This window comes from Petaurus breviceps, unplaced genomic scaffold (assembly GCF_028583685.1).
Source record: "Petaurus breviceps papuanus isolate PSGF00001 unplaced genomic scaffold, PetGlider_PUasm1.0 490, whole genome shotgun sequence".
Lineage (NCBI taxonomy): Eukaryota > Metazoa > Chordata > Mammalia > Diprotodontia > Petauridae > Petaurus > Petaurus breviceps.
In genome coordinates this window covers 23505639-23516114 of record NW_027186352.1, presented here as the reverse complement: position 1 = coordinate 23516114, position 10476 = coordinate 23505639, and the positions used below count along the sequence as shown (strand labels likewise).

Here is a 10476-nt window from a genome sequence, read left to right as displayed (position 1 = left end):
CCCATACACCCTGTTCTTCAAAGGCAGGGCTTCCCAAAACCTTCGGAAATGGCTCTGGTTCCTCCCAGTGCCCCGCATGACAAAGGGCTGTGCTCTGGCACACCCCGGGCACTCGGGGGGCACGAATGCAGAAGAAACCAGCTCCGATCGCACTTGGCACCCTCGGATAGTTTACCGATCAGCCCAGAGTTTGGTGCTCCCCCACCCCCCACTCCTGCCTGTGTCTGTGGAGTCTGTTGTGGGTTGCTGTGACAACAGCTGAGGGGCTTGGAGAGCCCACATACCTGGTCCTGGTCCTCAGAACTTTTGGAGGGGGCTAGCCAGGAAAAGGTACGAGGATGGGAGGGATTTCCACCGCAGGAGACCTGGCAGGAAGGGGGAGGGGAGGAATTTTAAGCATTCCAATCAATTGGTTTGTTGGCTGGGCTGTTTCTATCCCTTGCGATATCAAACATCTCAGTGCTGAGAAATGTCAATATTTGGACTTGAGCAAGCCAGAAAGTTGGAGCAGGAGAGTCAAGCAAAGGGTCCTGGATTTGGCTTAGCTCAAGTGAGCCCAAGCTGTGCATTTGGAGCTGACTGTACACATCTGCTCAAGTTTGATCCAGCCACTGTCGGGGCAGATCTAGGAAGGGAGGCCCTGAGAATGGCCCTGCCTGGGGGCATCTCCTCCTCCTCCTCAGCCCCTCCTAAGGGTCTCTCCTGGGATCTCCAATTCAATGTCAGTCAAAAAACCTTCAGCACCTACAGTGTTCTAGGCACTGGGCTAATCTCTGGATACACAAAGAAAGGCAAAACCAGCCACTGCTTTTAAGGCACTCCTGATCCCGTGGGGGGGGTGTGGGGGCGGGTTTAACAATGCAAAGACTTATGTACATACAAGATATACAGGGGAGATACTCCCTCTAACCTGCCCTGGCTGCCTTACTCAGCACCCTTGGTGGTGCTGTGCCTGCCAGGCCCCTCAGCTCCCCACTCATGCTTTAACTTTTTTCTTTTTATTTTGTTCATGTTTTCACTTCTGAAGCTTATCTATTCTGGAAAAGATCAGGCTTCTTCATTTTTGCCAAACAGCATCCACCTGCCTCCCCCCAGATAGGGGACAGTGAGCCAGTATAGATTCCTTGGATTTTGTCTGGGCAGGCTCTGGCTTGTTGAGAAGCAGTGTTTACAAACACTTGTCAGAATCTGGGAGTTGCTTCTAACTCTTCCTAAAACTTCTTGGAGAGGCCTATGGGAGTCAGTAACTACTAGACCATAAACACTGAGCTGAGCCTTTTTCAATGTAAACAGAGACTGCAGTGCAGGCACACACCTCCACAGGTGAATGAATGAGTTGGGCCATAGGAAGGAAGGAAGGAAGGAAGGAAGGAAGGAAGGAAGGAAGGAAGGAAGGAAGGAAGGAAGGAAGGAAGGAAGGAAGGAAGGAGAGAGAAGGGAGGGAGGGAGGGAGAAAGAAAACTGCTTCTCTTCTCATTTATCTGAACCTCATCTGGGCAGCGCAAATGTGCACTGAGTTAAGGAGGAAATGGGCCTGTGCTGTGTGTGTGGCACCGGGAACCTTTCCACAGTCACTTCCTGCTCCTTGGGGGCTATCTAAAACAACCCCTGTGGTTTTACAGAGGAGGAAACTGAGCTATAGAGAGAAGAAATAATTTGCCCAAGATCACAAAGATTGTGGAGGAAGAATTCAAACCCAGATTCTCTGACTGCAGATCTGAGTCTTCCCACTTAATTAGTGGAGTAAAGTGTGCAGAGATTGAGACAAGGATAGCAAGACAATGTCTCAAAGCACTCTTGGTCTTTTGGCAAATTTTAAAGGATTATATGAATATTATTAGAGGTCTAGACCAGGATGAGAGATCAGGAACTGTCAACCAAATTTCATGCAATAAGCACCCACTGAATGCCAGAGAATAAAACATAATGAGTTTTGAGCTCAAAAGAGACCTACCTTGTTCTTCGATTGTGTCAGACTCCTCATGACTCTGCTTGGGGTTTTCTTGGCAAACATACTACTGGAGTGCTTTGCCATTTCTTTCTCCAGTGGATTTAAGGCAGAGAGTTAAAGTGACTTGCCCAGGGTCACACAGCCAGTGCATATCTGAAATCAGATTTGAACTCGGGTCTTCCAGACTCCAGGCCAGTGTTTTATCCACTGAGCTATCTAGTTGCCTACCAAAGAGTCCTTAGGAGTTATCTAGTCCAATCATATTAAACATATTTCTACATTAGTCATGTTGTGAAAGAAGAATCAGAACAAAAGGGAAAAATCTAGAAAAAAAAACTAACTTAAAAAAAGGTGAACATAGTATGCTTCCATCTGCATTCAGACTACATAGTTCTTTCTCTGGATGTGAATAGCATTTTCCATCATAAATCTTTTGGCATTGTCTTAGATCATTGTATTGCTGAGAAGAGTCAAGTCTATCAAAGTTGATCATCCCACAATGTTGCTGTTACTGTGTACAATGTTCTCCTGATTCTACTCACTTCATTCAGCATCAGTTCATGTAAGTCTTCCCAGGTTTTTCTGAAATCTGCCTGCTCATCATTTCTTATAGCACAACAGTATTCCATTACATTGATATACCACAACTTGTTCATCCATTCCCCAATTGATGGGCATCCCCTCAACTTCCAGTTCTTTTGCCACCACAGAAAGAGCTGCTATAAATATTTTTGTATGTGCATATAAATGTGTCCTTTTCCCTTTTTATCCCTTTGGGATACAGACCTAGTAGTGGTATTGCTGGATCAAAGGGTATGCACAGTTGTATAATTCTTCGGGCATAGTTCCAAATTGCTCTCCAGAGCAGTTCGATCAGTTCACAACTCCCCCAACAATACATTGGTGTTCCAATTTTCCCACATCTTCTCTAACATTTATCATTTCCCCTTTCTATCATATTTGCCAGTATGATAAGTGTGGGGTAGTACCTCGGAGTTGTTTGATTTGCATTTCTCTAATCAGTAGTGATTTAGGGCATTTTTATAAGAATACAGATAATTTTAATTTCTCCATCTGAACACTTCCTGTTCATATCCTTTGGCCATTTATCAATTGGGGAATGACTTGTATTCTTATAAATTTGACTCAGTTCTCTATATATTTGAGAAATGAGGCCTTTATCAGAAATACTGGCAATAAAAATTGTTTCCCAGCTTTCTGCTTTTCTTCTAATCTTGGTTGCATTGGCTTTGTTTGTGCATAGTTTTTTTTTAAATTTGATGTAATCAAAATTATCCATTTTCCATTGCATAATGTTCTCTCTCTCTCTTGTTTAGTCATAAATTCTTCCTTTCTCCATAGATACAACAGGTAAACTATTTCTTGCTCTCCTGATTTGCTTATGGTATCACCCTTTATGTCTAAAACATATAGCTATTTTGACCTTTTCTTGGTATGTGGTGTAAAATTTTGGTCTCTGCCTAGTTTCTGCCTTCTTTCCAGTTTTTCTAGCAATTTTTGTCACATAGTGAATTCTTATCCCAGAAGCTGGAGTCTTTGGTTTTATCAAACAGTAAATTACTATAGTCATTAACTACTATATCTGGTATACCTAATCTATTCTATTGATCTACCACTCTATTTCTTAGCCAGTACCAAATAGTTTTGATGATTGTCACTTTATAATATAGTTTTAAATTTGGTAACAGCTAGGCCACCTTCCTTTGCCTTTTTTCATTAATTCCCTTAATATTCTTGGCCTTTTGTTCTTTGAGATGAATTTTGTTTTTGTATTTTTTTCTAGCTCTATAAAATAACTTTTTGGTAGTTTGATTGGTATGGCACTATGAATAAATAAATTAATTTAGGAAGAATTGTCATTTTATCATATTAGCTGAGCCTACCCATGAGAAATTGATATTTTCCAGATATTTAGATCTGACTTTTATTTGTATGAAAAGTTTTTTGTAATTGTGGTTGTAGAGTTCCTGGGTTTGTCTTGGCAGGTAGACTCGCAAGTACTTTATACTGTCTACACTTATTTTTAATGATCTCCTCCCTTTTTAGTAGAAGAGACAGCCAGATAGGTGAAATGACTTCTTCCCATTTTTCAGTTGTGTCTATCTCTTCATGACCCCATTTGGGGTTTTCTTGGCAAAGATACTGGAGGGGTTTGCCATTTCCTTCTCCACCTCACTTTACAGGTGAGGAAACTGAAACAAACTGGATGAAGGGACTTGCCCAGGATCATACATCTAGTAAGTGTATGAAACCAGAATTTGAACTCAAGGTCACATGGCAAATAAAGAAGAGAGTTGACATTTGAACTCACTTCCTTGGATTCCAAGTCAGTGCCTTCCCCTGTGATGACCTTACTGCTTGTACTTTGGTGGGTTTTGCATCCAAAGGCCCTTCTCTAACTTCATGGTTTTTCTCCCCTGATTTAAAGAGAAGTGCATGTTGGGTGAGGGAGCAGATGTGTGCAGGGGCACCCTAGTGAACCGAATGTGGTAGGATTCCCAGGGCCCATGCAACCAAGGGCTCCTTCACAGGGTAACAGAGATTACATGAGGTAACTGGGTAACACCCCCATCATCTGGTGATAAAATGCTCCCCCTTCCATCTAAGAATCCCATTTTCCAGGCAAAGCAGATGTTTTAAACAGTGAATCCAGCGTGGAGATTCAGAATACTGGCACACACTGTCATCCCCCTTCTGTGTACCCAGGCAGCCCTAAGAGGAAATACAAAGGACGTGCCAATCTCCATCAGTGGGGACGATTTCCCTCTCCTGGTCAGATTGACCAAAGGGGTAACCAAAGTCCACTCTAATTTCAGCCAGTATTCACAGTGGGAGCTTGGAATCACTGAATTCTAGGTCTCCCGCCACCACTGTTGCCACTTCTGTGTGACCTTAGACAAGGCACTTAACTTCTCTAGGCCTCAGCTTCCCCATCTGTAAAGTGAAATGGGCTGGCCTAGATTGCCACCGAGATGCCTTCCAGCTCCATAGCTATGATGGCAGCATGCCCTCTTTACTTTCTTTGTGCCCACTGTTTTCCAGGTGTTTGTTTTTCATCTAGTTCCAAGGTATACGGGATAGATGTGTATGTACTGTAAATAGTTACCCATCAGTCTCAGAAGATACTAGACAAAAGCAAAATTAAGACAGCAAGGACTAGTGAAGAGAGAGCTGAGCTTGTTGTAGAAAGGCCTAGTTCTTCCCCTGACTCACTGGCTGTGTAACCCTAGGCAAGTCTCTCCTATGTAGGGAGGTCACTCCTAGAGTCCCAGGTGTAGAGGAGTCATCAGTCAGTACCAACAAAATGCTTCTTGCCCAGATTCCCTGACACCTATCAAGTCAGAAATCTGACCCCCTAAAAGAAACAAAGGCAGATTCAAGAAGGGCACTTTGCAAAGGAAAGGTGAGTGGCCACCCTTTGGGGCAGGTGGAGCAGGTGGGTGCTCTCTGTGGGTCAGGGCTTGGAGAGAGTTCCTTTGCTTTGATGTAGGTAATGGCAGCTGGGAGCAGTGTTCACTCCTTTGCTCTAGGGCAGAGCAGGGTAGTATCTCCAAGCAAACCCATGGCCTGGAAGAGTTTGCTTTGTTATCGTTTTGTTTCCTATCCTGTGCCTTATCTGAAACCCATGACTTTGGATCAGACATGTATTCGGTCCAGTATATCAGATCATGTAGTCAGATGGAGAAATGATCTTGGACTCCATGTTGTTCAGTCCTTTCATTTGACAGATGAGGAAACTGAAGGGCTTTGTTGTTCAGTCATGTCTGACTCTTTGTGACCCCATTTGGGGTATCTTTGTCATTTCCTTCTCCAGCTCATTTTACGGATGAGGAAACTAAGGCAACCTCATCCTAACTTAATACATCAGCTAAAAATTTAAGTTCCTCTTTCTGTCTGGTATGCTGATTTGCATGCGTCCAATAAGAATTATTTTCAATCTCAAGTTTTGTTGAAGTTATCCAACTCAGATATCTGGCATGCAAAGAGTGAATGGGGCTTTTTAATTGAGAGTTAAGGTCAAAGCTTAAGAGGCAGGCAGTTTTTTTTTTTTATGTTTACTGACTGTTTTGGCCTTGGACCAAGTCATTTTAGCCTCCCTGAGGTCAAGGCCTCAGTTTCCTTATCTATGAAATGAAGGGGGTTGGTCTAGGTGCCCCTGAGGGCCCTCTGAATCTTCTGCGATCTTACTGCATTCAGCCAGAGCTGGGTTTTCTTGTGAAAATCGCTGAACTTTGACTCTATGGACCTGAATTTGATTCTTTGCTCTGCAACTTGTTGGCTAGGTGACCCTCAGCAATTTTCTACTTTTCTGGGCCTCAGTTTCTTCCTCTGCAAAATGAGGAGGTTGGACTGGATAATATCTGTGGGTCAATGAAGTTTGGAATCAGTGGCCTTTCCTTATTTTGTACCAGTGGCCTTTTTTGACTTTGTAAATAGATTATCAACTGAATGTTTGTTGTAGCCCAGTCATTTTTCCGTTGTGTCCGACTCCTCATAATCCCATTTGGGATTTTCTTAGCAAAGAGTGGTTTGCCATTTCCTTCTCCAGCTCATTTTACATATGAGGAAACCGAGGCAAACAGAGTTAAAGTGACTTTCCCAGGGTCACACAGCTAGTAACTGTAGTAGGTCAGAAGTCTCCTGGCCAGGGCACTCAATCCACTGCTCTACCTAGCTTGCAATTAAATTGCTTGTACCTGATTTTTTCAATCACCTTAGCCTAAGGTGATTATTGTAGCTGACTGTAGCTGCACTTTGTTTCCCAAAGGGGGTGAAGTACATGAAGCTTATCCTATAAAATTAGCTTCAGAACAAATGCCCTTAAACTTGATGTACTAGATAAGTATCAGCTTGTTCCTTGATATGAAAAGAAAGCAAAAAATAGAATAAAATGAAATGAACGTAAGAACAAACTTCAGCATAACACAATATCTGTGTTTGAAGCAGCCTACGCCCAAGTTGTTTTTTCTACCTCAGTGAAATTCCTTGACGGTCATTTTCATTGCCGTTTTTGACATCTCAGCACTGTTTTAAATGGACTCCATCATTTCAGTGTTGAAAGTATGCCACTTTTTCCTCCCTATCAGCATTCATTCACTTTTTGTCCTGGAAAGTATCACATCGCCTTCCATGTATCCTCTTTCATGAGGAAAGAGATCCCTTTTATTCTTTGGAGATGGCCCCTGACGACCCTCTAAGTATTCATAACCTGCTTGGGGGCACTTACACTTCTTGGAGGCTTCTTTGTTTACTTCAGGGCTAGGTACTTGCAGCTGCCTGAAAGCTTGTGCTGGAGAACTGAGGTTTGATCACATTTCTTTGGGTCATATTCTACACACTGATAATTCAACAGTGAGGGGAAACAATTCCAGTCTTGCTTTGTGTAGGTTGGTAAGTCAGTTAATAACCATTGAGGGAGGACTTATCCCCTGACTGAGCACTGGAGAGGAGGGACGAGGAAAATATAAGCCAGAATTGGGGTATGGTGAAAGGAATCTAGGATTTAGAGCAGGAGATTTTCATTTGAATTCCATCTCTGGCATTTTTTACTTGACATGTGATTTTGGGAAAGTCATATTTCCCCACCCTGGGCCTCAGTTTCCTCATCTGTAAAATGAGGAGGTTGGACAGCTGGCCTCTGAAGTCCCTGCCAGCCTACACCATTACCCTGTCCTGTTTATACTCTGGTCCTGAGGTGCCTACAGTCTTGGAAGGAGACAGAGCCAACAAAAATGAATTAGAACAATGAGTGGGGGCAGTGCCAAAGCCTTCTGGACAGATAGTGCTATCCTCTGTCCTGCAGCAGAGATAAGAGACACTGGAGAGAGGAGCTCAGGGTGTTCCATTCTGTTGCATTTTGGTGGTATCCCACGGATGGACATGGGAAAATGTCAAACAGTTAGTGTCTATGCGGATTCTCTGACACATCATCTGAGTGAACATTTGGGGGAATGTGTTTACCTGGATTCCTATCACAGCCAGAGAAGGAGAGAGCCTGCTCCTTGCCAGCTGCAGCTCAGATATCCTGGCCTGTTGGAAAGTGTGTTGGAGTCAGGAGAAATCTGGGTTCAAATCCGACCCCTGGCCCTCATTCCCATGTAGATGGGAGTGGGTGGAGGCCCCAGATTCAAACCCACCTATAGCACTTACTTACTGGGTTACGACCATGGCCAGGACACCTTCATGCCTGTGCACCTCAGTTTCCCCAGCTATAAACAGGCGTTATTGATCAGAGGGAGCAGTGGCAGCCCTGAACTTGGAATTAGGACAAATATGAGTACAGATCTTGTCCCTGACATTTCCTATTAATCAATCAGTAAACATTGCTTCGTCTTCTACTACATGCCAGGGACTGTGCTAAGCACACCGAGGATACAGAAGGAGGCAAAAGGCAGCCCCTGCCCTCAAAGAGCTCACACTCTAATAGGGGAGAAAACATACAAATCTATACAATCTCTATTCAGGATAAATAGGAAATGATAAAGAGAAGGAAGGCAAGAGGAGATGGGAAAAGCTTCTGGAAAGATGGAGCTTTAGTTGGCATTTAAAGGAAGCCAGGGAAGGCAGTAGGCAGAAGTGGAGAGAGAAGGAGTGAGCTTTCAGGCTTGGAAGATAGCCAAAGAAAATGCCCAGAGCTGAGAGGTAGAGTGGCTTGTTGCAGCAGCCAGGTCAGTGTCTGAATCATAGAGTATATGGTAGGGAGAGAGCGTCACATAAAAAGAATGGCAAGGGAGGAGAGCACTTGACGGAGGGCCTGGGCAAGCAGTCCTAGACCTTTCTTGAGCCTAAATTTGCTCATTTGGAAAACGGGGGTATTAAATACTGTAATAATCTGCCTCACAGAACTTGAATGAAGTTCAAATGAGATCTTGTGGATGGTGTTTTGCAAACACTGTGATGATGAGGAGGAGGAAAAGGAGGAGGAGAGTTTCATGCTTATCTGCATGTACATTCAGTACTCAGACAAGTAACCATCAGTCTTCTTGCTAGCATGTTATTTGATATTTAACACTTAGTGGATGATTGCACAGGTGGGCAAAATCACTGCTTTTTTGTAAATGAACAGAAGTGGCAGGGTCTAAACCAACCTTCTCTTGGCTCACTGAAAGCATCCTGTGCAGAGCTCTCATAGCCACACAGTGATGGCAATGATACTACATCTCATGCTATTGACACGGGCTTTTGATTCCTTCTTGAGGTCTCTATATTTTGAAATGGTTTCTCTGTAATTGAGAGAGTCTGCATCTTTGGTGGGGTAACATTTATCCAGAAGTTGTTTTTTATGGGTCCGTGTTGTGTCCAGCAAGGTAGACAGCAAAAATTTTGCCTATGATAATGGCCTAATTCCAGTATGGCTTTTGGTTGGACTCTCGAGGATAAGATCTGTCTTGGGAAAATGGCAGCCTTCTGGTAGTACCGTGTTTCCCCAATAATAAGACACTATCTTATTATTTTTTTTTGGACAGAAAAACACCAGAGGGCTTATTTTCAGGGGAGGGCTTATTTTAATGAACATTGACAGCAATTTTAATAAACAGGTAAATGTGAACAAAAAAATGTACCTTTATTCAATAATGATCATGTCATCTTCTTCAACAACATCGTCATAAGTGTCTATACCCTGAATTCCATCCTGGATGTCTTGCGCCTCCATTTCCTTCAGAAGAAGTGGACCCAATCTGTCATGTCCAGCAATATAGCTCTCTTTAAATGAATATATCTTGTCCAGGTAACCTGCTCGTAGTGCCTTGGCGACACAACTGTCAGTAATTTTATGCCATGACTTCTTCACCCAAGTCACGACTTCTTGCAGACAGGGCTTCACAAAGTTTCCACGTGGATTTCTTTCCATTCTATTTTCAATGTAGTCATTGACTTCCATGCGCAAATGGTCCTTGAATGGCTTGTTTATTGCAATATCAAGGGTCTGGAGATAGGCAGTCATTCCTGCAGGAATCATTACTTGATCTATTCTTCTCTCTGCAAGGAAGTTCTTCATTTCTTTAGCGCGGTGAGTGCTGGCTGAATCCCAGACTATCAGACCTCTTTGGTTACCTCGCATAACAAGTGGCAGCATTAAATCAACCCACTTTCTTATAACGGCTTGTGTACACCAGGCTTTTTCAGTTTCAAGAACGTAAATGCCAGATACATGTTCAATCTTATCTTTCTTGCCCTTACTGATGATGAGAGGTGTGGCTTTCTTTCCATCCAAACGAATTGCCAAAACACAGGTGACCCGTGCACTTTCATAGCCAGTGGTGGGAATGTAGATTGACGTTGCACCCCTGTGATGAATTGTTGTTTGAGATCCTTGTCCCATAAACACTGCAGTTTCATCCATAGCAATCATATTGCAGGTTTGGTACTTGGAAATGTCGATCCTATCAATAAAGGACTTGAATGCAAGTGCACGTTTAATAACTTCAGCATCTTCCAGCTTAAACAGTGTTGTTGATCTTCTTAGGGACAGTTCATACCGTTGAAGGAAACTGTCCAACCAG

General features: G+C 43.2%; 1 protein-coding gene across 3 annotated transcripts in view; it reads left to right on the top strand.

Annotated features, from left to right (window-relative positions):
* RHOBTB1 (Rho related BTB domain containing 1) overlaps positions 1-10476 on the top strand; it is a 200680-nt gene that overhangs the window by 109787 nt on the left and 80417 nt on the right. The window contains exon 1 of one of the 3 annotated variants that reach the window (XM_069101845.1): positions 2380-2513. The exons of the other annotated variants lie outside the window; for them this stretch is intronic. The gene's annotated coding sequence lies outside the window, so the exon portion shown is untranslated. Of the gene's footprint in view, positions 1-2379; positions 2514-10476 lie in introns of those variants that run through there. 3 annotated transcript variants of the gene reach the window in all.